The sequence below is a fragment of the Dunckerocampus dactyliophorus genome, unplaced genomic scaffold (genome assembly GCF_027744805.1).
Source record: "Dunckerocampus dactyliophorus isolate RoL2022-P2 unplaced genomic scaffold, RoL_Ddac_1.1 HiC_scaffold_27, whole genome shotgun sequence".
NCBI classification, from domain to species: Eukaryota; Metazoa; Chordata; class Actinopteri; order Syngnathiformes; family Syngnathidae; genus Dunckerocampus; species Dunckerocampus dactyliophorus.
In genome coordinates, this window is record NW_026559863.1 from 125,001 (window position 1) to 137,500 (window position 12,500).

Genomic DNA, 12,500 nt, shown 5'->3' on the forward strand with positions numbered 1-12,500 from the left:
ATGTTGTCATCCGGAGGTGATAGCGCGGCCCGGGCCGCCTGACGCGGCCCATCGCGGGCGCTCCTCGTCGGACACCTGCGTCACACAGCCTGGGTGCCAGCTGTGGAGTGACACTTGGAGAAAAAGAAGCACAAGTCACTCATATAAAAGTTCCCGTTCCCTTTTGTTTGTGTCACGCTTGGAAATGCTTGAGAGGTGACACTTTGTCAAATTTGCAGCTGGTGTCTCATCATCATCATCACCGCTGCTCATCAGCCTTCCTTGGATGCCTGCCATGCACGCGGCCCAACGGGGCACTCAGATGGGGTGGGCAGCCCGGACCGCCTTGCGCGGCCCAACACGGGCGCCCGGGGGACGCGGAAACCCGTTTTAGAAAATAACCTCCAGGGGTTTTCCAAGAGCGGCACAGCCCCAGCTCACGTCCGTGTTTCAGTGCGTCAAAAGCGGATTCAAAAGTGTGCTTTTCTCGGTACTTCCCCTGGAGGTCAGTGTTTCTAAAAACTGGGTTTCCGAAATCGTGCTGGAGGTGTTTTGGTCAACCAGGAAAAATGGCATTTACGGGAGAGGGTAAAGTATACCCCCCCCCCCCCTCTCGGCTGATTTACCCTCTCCCGTAAACGCGTTTTTTCCTGGTCGACCAAAACACTCATTGACTCCCATTCATTTGACACTTTGTCATTTTTTCAGCACTTTTTTCGCGCATTGGGTACTCCGCCCATTCACTCCCATTCATTTGACACTTTGTCGTTTTTCCAGACCTTTTTTCACGCATTGGGTACTCCGCCCATTCACTCCCATTCATTTGACACTTTGTCGTTTTTTCAGCACTTTTTTCGCGCATTGGGTACTCCGCCCCATTCACTCCCATTCATTTCACACTTAGAAAAATCATCCGAGCGGCTCTCCACGCATTTTATAGCCGCTTTGGGGCTCCAGCCGCCTCGGCCTTCATTTCTGACTAGGCTCGTGTGGACTTTGTCGTTTTTTCAGCACTTTTTTCGCGCATTGGGTACTCCGCCCCATTCACTCCCATTCATTTCACACTTTGAAAAATCATCCGAGCGGCTCTCCACGCATTTTATAGCCGCTTTGGGGCTCCAGCCGCCTCGGCCTTCATTTCTGACTAGGCTCGTGTGGACTTTGTCGTTTTTTCAGCACTTTTTTCGCGCATTGGGTACTCCGCCCCATTCACTCCCATTCATTTGACACTTTGAAAAATCATCCGAGCGGCTCTCCACGCGTTTTATAGCCGCTTTGGGGCTCCAGCCGCCTCGGACTGCATTTCTGACTAGGCTCGTGTGGACTTTGTCGTTTTTTCAGCACTTTTTTTACACATTGGGTACTCTGCCCCATTCACTCCCATTCATTTGACACTTTGAAAAATCATCCGAGCGGCTCTCCACGCGTTTTATAGCCGCTTTCAGACTCCTGCCGCCTCGCCTGCACTTCCGCCTCGGTCCGTTAGGATTTAGGCCTTTTTTCAGCACTTTTTCTCCGTTCCTCCGGGGCGACAGCGGCTCTCCACGCATTTTATAGCCGTTTTCAGACTCCTGCCGCCTCGCCTGCACTTCCGCCTCGGTCCGTTAGGATTTAGGCCTTTTTTCAGCACTTTTTCTCCGTTCCTCCGGGGCGACAGCGGCTCTCCACGCATTTTATAGCCGTTTTCAGACTCCTGCCGCCTCGCCTGCACTTCCGCCTCGGTCCGTTAGGATTTAGGCCTTTTTTCAGCACTTTTTCTCCGTTCCTCCGGGGCGACAGCGGCTCTCCACGCATTTTATAGCCGTTTTCAGACTCCTGCCGCCTCGCCTGCACTTCCGCCTAGGTCCGTTAGGATTTAGGCCTTTTTTCAGCACTTTTTCTCCGTTTCTCCGGGGCGACAGCGGCTCTCCACGCATTTTATAGCCGTTTTCAGACTCCTGCCGCCTCGCCTGCACTTCCGCCTAGGTCCGTTAGGATTTAGGCCTTTTTTCAGCACTTTTTCTCCGTTTCTCCGGGGCGACAGCGGCTCTCCACGCATTTTATAGCCGTTTTCAGACTCCTGCCGCCTCGCCTGCACTTCCGCCTAGGTCCGTTAGGATTTAGGCCTTTTTTCAGCACTTTTTCTCCGTTTCTCCGGGGCGACAGCGGCTCTCCACGCTTTTTATAGCGGTTTTCAGACTCCTGCCGCCTCGCCTGCACTTCCGCCTAGGTCCGTTAGGATTTAGGCCTTTTTTCAGCACTTTTTCTCCGTTCCTCCGGGGCGACAGCGGCTCTCCACGCTTTTTATAGCCGCTTTGGGGCTTTAGCCGCCTCGGCCTGCATTTCTGACTAGGCTCGTGTGGACTTTTTCAGCACTTTTTTTGTGCATTGGGTACTCTCGCCCATTGACTCCCATTCATTTGACACTTTGTCATATTTTCAGCACTTTTTTGGCGCATTGGGTACTCTCGCCCATTGACTCCCATTCATTTGACACTTTGTCATATTTTCAGCACTTTTTTGGCGCATTGGGTACTCTCGCCCATTGACTTCAATGCATTTACTGCAACTCCTGCCTGTGTCCGCCAGAGGGCGTCTGGCTTAACAGCGGCTCTCCACGCTATTTCTATCCGCTTTGAGGCTCCAGGCAGCTCGGCCTGGGTTTCTGAATTTCTCCCTTGACACTTTGTTACTTTTTCACCTTTTTTCTCATTTCATCCAGGGACACAGCGGCTCTCCACAGACTTTCCCGCGGCCCCTGGGCTCCAGGACCCTAGGCATGGGTTTCTGCCTAGCTCCCTTGACACTTTGCCATTTTTTCACCTTTTTTCTCATTTCATCCAGGGACACAGCGGCTCTCCACAGACTTTCCCGCGGCCCCTGGGCTCCAGGACCCTAGGCATGGGTTTCTGCCTAGCTCCCTTGACACTTTGCCATTTTTTCACCTTTTTTCTCATTTCATCCAGGGACACAGCGGCTCTCCACAGACTTTGCAGCCGCCCCTGGGCTCCAGGCAGCTCGGCCTGAGTTTCTGAATTTCTCCCTTGACACTTTGCCATTTTTTCACCCTTTTTCTCATTTCATCCAGGGACACAGCGGCTCTCCACAGACTTTACAGCCGCCCCTGGGCTCCAGGACCCTAGGCATGGGTTTCTGAATTTCTCCCTTGACACTTTGCCATTTTTTCACCTTTTTCCTCATTTCATCCAGGGACACAGCGGCTCTCCACAGACTTTCCCGCGGCCCCTGGGCTCCAGGACCCTAGGCATGGGTTTCTGCCTAGCTCCCTTGACACTTTGCCATTTTTTCACCTTTTTTCTCATTTCATCCAGGGCAACAGCGGCTCTCACAGACTTTAGAACCGCCCCTGGGCTCCAGGACCCTAGGCATGGGTTTCTGCCTAGCTCCCTTGACACTTTGCCATTTTTTCACCTTTTTTCTCATTTCATCCAGGGCAACAGCGGCTCTCCACAGACTTTCCCGCGGCCCCTGGGCTCCAGGACCCTAGGCATGGGTTTCTGCCTAGCTCCCTTGACACTTTGCCATTTTTTCACCTTTTTTCTCATTTCATCCAGGGCAACAGCGGCTCTCACAGGCTTTAGAACCGCCCCTGGGCTCCAGGACCCTAGGCATGGGTTTCTGCCTAGCTCCCTTGACACTTTGCCATTTTTCCACCCTTTTTCTCATTTCATCCAGGGACACAGCGGCTCTCCACAGACTTTACAGCCGCCCCTGGGCTCCAGGACCCTAGGCACGGGTTTCTGAATTTTTCCCTTGACACTTTGCCATTTTTTCACCCTTTTTCTCATTTCATCCAGGGACACAGCGGCTCTCCACAGACTTTCCCGCGGCCCCTGGGCTCCAGGACCCTAGGCATGGGTTTCTGCCTAGCTCCCTTGACACTTTGCCATTTTTTCACCTTTTTTCTCATTTCATCCAGGGACACAGCGGCTCTCCACAGACTTTACAGCCGCCCCTGGGCTCCAGGACCCTAGGCACGGGTTTCTGAATTTTTCCCTTGACACTTTGCCATTTTTTCACCCTTTTTCTCATTTCATCCAGGGACACAGCGGCTCTCCACAGACTTTCCCGCGGCCCCTGGGCTCCAGGACCCTAGGCATGGGTTTCTGCCTAGCTCCCTTGACACTTTGCCATTTTTTCACCCTTTTTCTCATTTCATCCAGGGACACAGCGGCTCTCCACAGACTTTACAGCCGCCCCTGGGCTCCAGGACCCTAGGCACGGGTTTCTGAATTTTTCCCTTGACACTTTGCCATTTTTTCACCCTTTTTCTCATTTCATCCAGGGACACAGCGGCTCTCCACAGACTTTCCCGCGGCCCCTGGGCTCCAGGACCATAGGCATGGGTTTCTGCCTAGCTCCCTTGACACTTTGCCATTTTTTCACCTTTTTTCTCATTTCATCCAGGGCAACAGCGGCTCTCCACAGACTTTCCCGCGGCCCCTGGGCTCCAGGACCCTAGGCATGGGTTTCTGCCTAGCTCCCTTGACACTTTGCCATTTTTTCACCCTTTTTCTCATTTCATCCAGGGACACAGCGGCTCTCACAGACTTTAGAACCGCCCCTGGGCTCCAGGACGCAAGGCATGGCTTACTCTCGCCCATTGACTTCAATGCATTTACTGCAACTCCTGCCTGTGTCCGCCAGAGGGCGTCTGGCTTAACAGCGGCTCTCCACGCTATTTCTATCCGCTTTGAGGCTCCAGGCAGCTCGGCCTGAGTTTCTGAATTTCTCCCTTGACACTTTGCCATTTTTCCACCCTTTTTCTCATTTCATCCAGGGCAACAGCGGCTCTCACAGACTTTAGAACCGCCCCTGGGCTCCAGGCAGCTCGGCCTGGGTTTCTGAATTTCTCCCTTGACACTTTGTTACTTTTTCACCTTTTTTCTCATTTCATCCAGGGACACAGCGGCTCTCCACAGACTTTCCCGCGGCCCCTGGGCTCCAGGCAGCTCGGCCTGGGTTTCTGAATTTCTCCCTTGACACTTTGCCATTTTTCCACCCTTTTTCTCATTTCATCCAGGGACACAGCGGCACTCCACAGACTTTACAGCCGCCCCTGGGCTCCAGGACCCTAGGCATGGGTTTCTGAATTTCTCCCTTGACACTTTGCCATTTTTTCACCTTTTTCCTCATTTCATCCAGGGACACAGCGGCTCTCCACAGACTTTCCCGCGGCCCCTGGGCTCCAGGACCCTAGGCATGGGTTTCTGCCTAGCTCCCTTGACACTTTGCCATTTTTTCACCTTTTTTCTCATTTCATCCAGGGCAACAGCGGCTCTCACAGACTTTAGAACCGCCCCTGGGCTCCAGGACCCTAGGCATGGGTTTCTGCCTAGCTCCCTTGACACTTTGCCATTTTTTCACCTTTTTTCTCATTTCATCCAGGGACACAGCGGCTCTCCACAGACTTTGCAGCCGCCCCTGGGCTCCAGGCAGCTCGGCCTGGGTTTCTGAATTTCTCCCTTGACACTTTGCCATTTTTTCACCTTTTTTCTCATTTCATCCAGGGACACAGCGGCTCTCCACAGACTTTCCCGCGGCCCCTGGGCTCCAGGACCCTAGGCATGGGTTTCTGCCTAGCTCCCTTGACACTTTGCCATTTTTTCACCCTTTTTCTCATTTCATCCAGGGACACAGCGGCTCTCACAGACTTTAGAACCGCCCCTGGGCTCCAGGACGCAAGGCATGGCTTACTCTCGCCCATTGACTTCAATGCATTTACTGCAACTCCTGCCTGTGTCCGCCAGAGGGCGTCTGGCTTAACAGCGGCTCTCCACGCTATTTCTATCCGCTTTGAGGCTCCAGGCAGCTCGGCCTGAGTTTCTGAATTTCTCCCTTGACACTTTGCCATTTTTCCACCCTTTTTCTCATTTCATCCAGGGCAACAGCGGCTCTCACAGACTTTAGAACCGCCCCTGGGCTCCAGGCAGCTCGGCCTGGGTTTCTGAATTTCTCCCTTGACACTTTGTTACTTTTTCACCTTTTTTCTCATTTCATCCAGGGACACAGCGGCTCTCCACAGACTTTCCCGCGGCCCCTGGGCTCCAGGCAGCTCGGCCTGGGTTTCTGAATTTCTCCCTTGACACTTTGCCATTTTTCCACCCTTTTTCTCATTTCATCCAGGGACACAGCGGCACTCCACAGACTTTACAGCCGCCCCTGGGCTCCAGGACCCTAGGCATGGGTTTCTGAATTTCTCCCTTGACACTTTGCCATTTTTTCACCTTTTTCCTCATTTCATCCAGGGACACAGCGGCTCTCCACAGACTTTCCCGCGGCCCCTGGGCTCCAGGACCCTAGGCATGGGTTTCTGCCTAGCTCCCTTGACACTTTGCCATTTTTTCACCTTTTTTCTCATTTCATCCAGGGCAACAGCGGCTCTCACAGACTTTAGAACCGCCCCTGGGCTCCAGGACCCTAGGCATGGGTTTCTGCCTAGCTCCCTTGACACTTTGCCATTTTTTCACCTTTTTTCTCATTTCATCCAGGGACACAGCGGCTCTCCACAGACTTTGCAGCCGCCCCTGGGCTCCAGGACCCTAGGCATGGGTTTCTGCCTAGCTCCCTTGACACTTTGCCATTTTTTCACCTTTTTTCTCATTTCATCCAGGGACACAGCGGCTCTCCACAGACTTTCCCGCGGCCCCTGGGCTCCAGGACCCTAGGCATGGGTTTCTGCCTAGCTCCCTTGACACTTTGCCATTTTTTCACCCTTTTTCTCATTTCATCCAGGGGCACAGCGGCTCTCCACAGACTTTCCCGCGGCCCCTGGGCTCCAGGACCCTAGGCATGGGTTTCTGCCTAGCTCCCTTGACACTTTGCCATTTTTTCACCTTTTTTCTCATTTCATCCAGGGACACAGCGGCTCTCCACAGACTTTCCCGCGGCCCCTGGGCTCCAGGACCCTAGGCATGGGTTTCTGCCTAGCTCCCTTGACACTTTGCCATTTTTTCACCCTTTTTCTCATTTCATCCAGGGCAACAGCGGCTTTCCACAGACTTTGCAGCCGCCCCTGGGCTCCAGGACCCTAGGCATGGGTTTCTGCCTAGCTCCCTTGACACTTTGCCATTTTTTCACCCTTTTTCTCAATTCATCCAGGGACACAGCGGCTCTCCACACACTTTAGAACCGCCCCTGGGCTCCAGGCAGCTCGGCCTGAGTTTCTGAATTTCTCCCTTGACACTTTGCCATTTTTTCACCCTTTTTCTCAATTCATCCAGGGACACAGCGGCTCTCCACACACTTTAGAACCGCCCCTGGGCTCCAGGCAGCTCGGCCTGAGTTTCTGAATTTCTCCCTTGACACTTTGCCATTTTTTCACCCTTTTTCTCATTTCATCCAGGGACACAGCGGCACTCCACAGACTTTACAGCCGCCCCTGGGCTCCAGGCAGCTCGGCATGGGTTTCTGCCTAGCTCCCTTGACACTTTGCCATTTTTCCACCCTTTTTCTCATTTCATCCAGGGACACAGCGGCTCTCCACAGACTTTGCAGCCGCCCCTGGGCTCCAGGACCCTAGGCATGGGTTTCTGCCTAGCTCCCTTGACACTTTGCCATTTTTTCACCCTTTTTCTCAATTCATCCAGGGACACAGCGGCTCTCCACAGACTTTACAGCCGCCCCTGGGCTCCAGGACCCTAGGCATGGGTTTCTGAATTTTTCCCTTGACACTTTGCCATTTTTTCACCCTTTTTCTCATTTCATCCAGGGACACAGCGGCTCTCCACAGACTTTACAGCCGCCCCTGGGCTCCAGGCAGCTCGGCCTGAGTTTCTGAATTTCTCCCTTGACACTTTGCCATTTTTTCACCCTTTTTCTCAATTCATCCAGGGACACAGCGGCTCTCACAGACTTTAGAACCGCCCCTGGGCTCCAGGACCCTAGGCATGGGTTTCTGCCTAGCTCCCTTGACACTTTGCCATTTTTTCACCTTTTTTCTCATTTCATCCAGGGACACAGCGGCACTCCACAGACTTTACAGCCGCCCCTGGGCTCCAGGCAGCTCGGCCTGGGTTTCTGAATTTCTCCCTTGACACTTTGCCATTTTTTCACCTTTTTTCTCATTTCATCCAGGGACACAGCGGCTCTCCACAGACTTTGCAGCCGCCCCTGGGCTCCAGGACCCTAGGCATGGGTTTCTGCCTAGCTCCCTTGACACTTTGCCATTTTTTCACCCTTTTTCTCAATTCATCCAGGGACACAGCGGCTCTCCACACACTTTAGAACCGCCCCTGGGCTCCAGGCAGCTCGGCCTGAGTTTCTGAATTTCTCCCTTGACACTTTGCCATTTTTTCACCCTTTTTCTCAATTCATCCAGGGACACAGCGGCTCTCCACAGACTTTCCCGCGGCCCCTGGGCTCCAGGACCCTAGGCATGGGTTTCTGCCTAGCTCCCTTGACACTTTGCCATTTTTTCACCTTTTTTCTCATTTCATCCAGGGACACAGCGGCTCTCCACAGACTTTCCCGCGGCCCCTTGGCTCCAGGACCCTAGGCATGGGTTTCTGAATTTCTCCCTTGACACTTTGCCATTTTTTCACCTTTTTTCTCATTTCATCCAGGGCAACAGCGGCTCTCCACAGACTTTCCCGCGGCCCCTGGGCTCCAGGACCCTAGGCATGGGTTTCTGCCTAGCTCCCTTGACACTTTGCCATTTTTTCACCCTTTTTCTCATTTCATCCAGGGACACAGCGGCTCTCACAGACTTTAGAACCGCCCCTGGGCTCCAGGACGCAAGGCATGGCTTACTCTCGCCCATTGACTTCAATGCATTTACTGCAACTCCTGCCTGTGTCCGCCAGAGGGCGTCTGGCTTAACAGCGGCTCTCCACGCTATTTCTATCCGCTTTGAGGCTCCAGGCAGCTCGGCCTGAGTTTCTGAATTTCTCCCTTGACACTTTGCCATTTTTTCACCTTTTTTCTCATTTCATCCAGGGACACAGCGGCACTCCACAGACTTTACAGCCGCCCCTGGGCTCCAGGCAGCTCGGCCTGAGTTTCTGAATTTCTCCCTTGACACTTTGCCATTTTTTCACCTTTTTTCTCATTTCATCCAGGGACACAGCGGCTCTCCACAGACTTTGCAGCCGCCCCTGGGCTCCAGGCAGCTCGGCCTGGGTTTCTGAATTTCTCCCTTGACACTTTGCCATTTTTTCACCTTTTTTCTCATTTCATCCAGGGACACAGCGGCTCTCCACAGACTTTCCCGCGGCCCCTGGGCTCCAGGACCCTAGGCATGGGTTTCTGCCTAGCTCCCTTGACACTTTGCCATTTTTTCACCTTTTTTCTCATTTCATCCAGGGACACAGCGGCTCTCCACAGACTTTGCAGCCGCCCCTGGGCTCCAGGCAGCTCGGCCTGGGTTTCTGAATTTCTCCCTTGACACTTTGCCATTTTTTCACCTTTTTTCTCATTTCATCCAGGGACACAGCGGCTCTCCACAGACTTTGCAGCCGCCCCTGGGCTCCAGGCAGCTCGGCCTGGGTTTCTGAATTTCTCCCTTGACACTTTGCCATTTTTCCACCCTTTTTCTCATTTCATCCAGGGACACAGCGGCACTCCACAGACTTTGCAGCCGCCCCTGGGCTCCAGGACCCTAGGCATGGGTTTCTGCCTAGCTCCCTTGACACTTTGCCATTTTTCCACCCTTTTTCTCATTTCATCCAGGGACACAGCGGCACTCCACAGACTTTACAGCCGCCCCTGGGCTCCAGGCAGCTCGGCCTGAGTTTCTGAATTTCTCCCTTGACACTTTGCCATTTTTTCACCCTTTTTCTCAATTCATCCAGGGACACAGCGGCTCTCCACAGACTTTACAGCCGCCCCTGGGCTCCAGGCAGCTCGGCATGGGTTTCTGCCTAGCTCCCTTGACACTTTGCCATTTTTCCACCCTTTTTCTCATTTCATCCAGGGACACAGCGGCTCTCACAGACTTTAGAACCGCCCCTGGGCTCCAGGCAGCTCGGCCTGAGTTTCTGAATTTCTCCCTTGACACTTTGCCATTTTTTCACCCTTTTTCTCAATTCATCCAGGGACACAGCGGCTCTCCACAGACTTTGCAGCCGCCCCTGGGCTCCAGGCAGCTCGGCCTGAGTTTCTGAATTTCTCCCTTGACACTTTGCCATTTTTCCACCCTTTTTCTCATTTCATCCAGGGCAACAGCGGCTCTCACAGACTTTAGAACCGCCCCTGGGCTCCAGGCAGCTCGGCCTGGGTTTCTGAATTTCTCCCTTGACACTTTGTTACTTTTTCACCTTTTTTCTCATTTCATCCAGGGACACAGCGGCTCTCCACAGACTTTCCCGCGGCCCCTGGGCTCCAGGCAGCTCGGCCTGGGTTTCTGAATTTCTCCCTTGACACTTTGCCATTTTTCCACCCTTTTTCTCATTTCATCCAGGGACACAGCGGCACTCCACAGACTTTACAGCCGCCCCTGGGCTCCAGGACCCTAGGCATGGGTTTCTGAATTTCTCCCTTGACACTTTGCCATTTTTTCACCTTTTTCCTCATTTCATCCAGGGACACAGCGGCTCTCCACAGACTTTCCCGCGGCCCCTGGGCTCCAGGACCCTAGGCATGGGTTTCTGCCTAGCTCCCTTGACACTTTGCCATTTTTTCACCTTTTTTCTCATTTCATCCAGGGCAACAGCGGCTCTCACAGACTTTAGAACCGCCCCTGGGCTCCAGGACCCTAGGCATGGGTTTCTGCCTAGCTCCCTTGACACTTTGCCATTTTTTCACCTTTTTTCTCATTTCATCCAGGGACACAGCGGCTCTCCACAGACTTTGCAGCCGCCCCTGGGCTCCAGGACCCTAGGCATGGGTTTCTGCCTAGCTCCCTTGACACTTTGCCATTTTTTCACCTTTTTTCTCATTTCATCCAGGGACACAGCGGCTCTCCACAGACTTTCCCGCGGCCCCTGGGCTCCAGGACCCTAGGCATGGGTTTCTGCCTAGCTCCCTTGACACTTTGCCATTTTTTCACCCTTTTTCTCATTTCATCCAGGGGCACAGCGGCTCTCCACAGACTTTCCCGCGGCCCCTGGGCTCCAGGACCCTAGGCATGGGTTTCTGCCTAGCTCCCTTGACACTTTGCCATTTTTTCACCTTTTTTCTCATTTCATCCAGGGACACAGCGGCTCTCCACAGACTTTCCCGCGGCCCCTGGGCTCCAGGACCCTAGGCATGGGTTTCTGCCTAGCTCCCTTGACACTTTGCCATTTTTTCACCCTTTTTCTCATTTCATCCAGGGCAACAGCGGCTTTCCACAGACTTTGCAGCCGCCCCTGGGCTCCAGGACCCTAGGCATGGGTTTCTGCCTAGCTCCCTTGACACTTTGCCATTTTTTCACCCTTTTTCTCAATTCATCCAGGGACACAGCGGCTCTCCACACACTTTAGAACCGCCCCTGGGCTCCAGGCAGCTCGGCCTGAGTTTCTGAATTTCTCCCTTGACACTTTGCCATTTTTTCACCCTTTTTCTCAATTCATCCAGGGACACAGCGGCTCTCCACACACTTTAGAACCGCCCCTGGGCTCCAGGCAGCTCGGCCTGAGTTTCTGAATTTCTCCCTTGACACTTTGCCATTTTTTCACCCTTTTTCTCATTTCATCCAGGGACACAGCGGCACTCCACAGACTTTACAGCCGCCCCTGGGCTCCAGGCAGCTCGGCATGGGTTTCTGCCTAGCTCCCTTGACACTTTGCCATTTTTCCACCCTTTTTCTCATTTCATCCAGGGACACAGCGGCTCTCCACAGACTTTGCAGCCGCCCCTGGGCTCCAGGACCCTAGGCATGGGTTTCTGCCTAGCTCCCTTGACACTTTGCCATTTTTTCACCCTTTTTCTCAATTCATCCAGGGACACAGCGGCTCTCCACAGACTTTACAGCCGCCCCTGGGCTCCAGGACCCTAGGCATGGGTTTCTGAATTTTTCCCTTGACACTTTGCCATTTTTTCACCCTTTTTCTCATTTCATCCAGGGACACAGCGGCTCTCCACAGACTTTACAGCCGCCCCTGGGCTCCAGGCAGCTCGGCCTGAGTTTCTGAATTTCTCCCTTGACACTTTGCCATTTTTTCACCCTTTTTCTCAATTCATCCAGGGACACAGCGGCTCTCACAGACTTTAGAACCGCCCCTGGGCTCCAGGACCCTAGGCATGGGTTTCTGCCTAGCTCCCTTGACACTTTGCCATTTTTTCACCTTTTTTCTCATTTCATCCAGGGACACAGCGGCACTCCACAGACTTTACAGCCGCCCCTGGGCTCCAGGCAGCTCGGCCTGGGTTTCTGAATTTCTCCCTTGACACTTTGCCATTTTTTCACCTTTTTTCTCATTTCATCCAGGGACACAGCGGCTCTCCACAGACTTTGCAGCCGCCCCTGGGCTCCAGGACCCTAGGCATGGGTTTCTGCCTAGCTCCCTTGACACTTTGCCATTTTTTCACCCTTTTTCTCAATTCATCCAGGGACACAGCGGCTCTCCACACACTTTAGAACCGCCCCTGGGCTCCAGGCA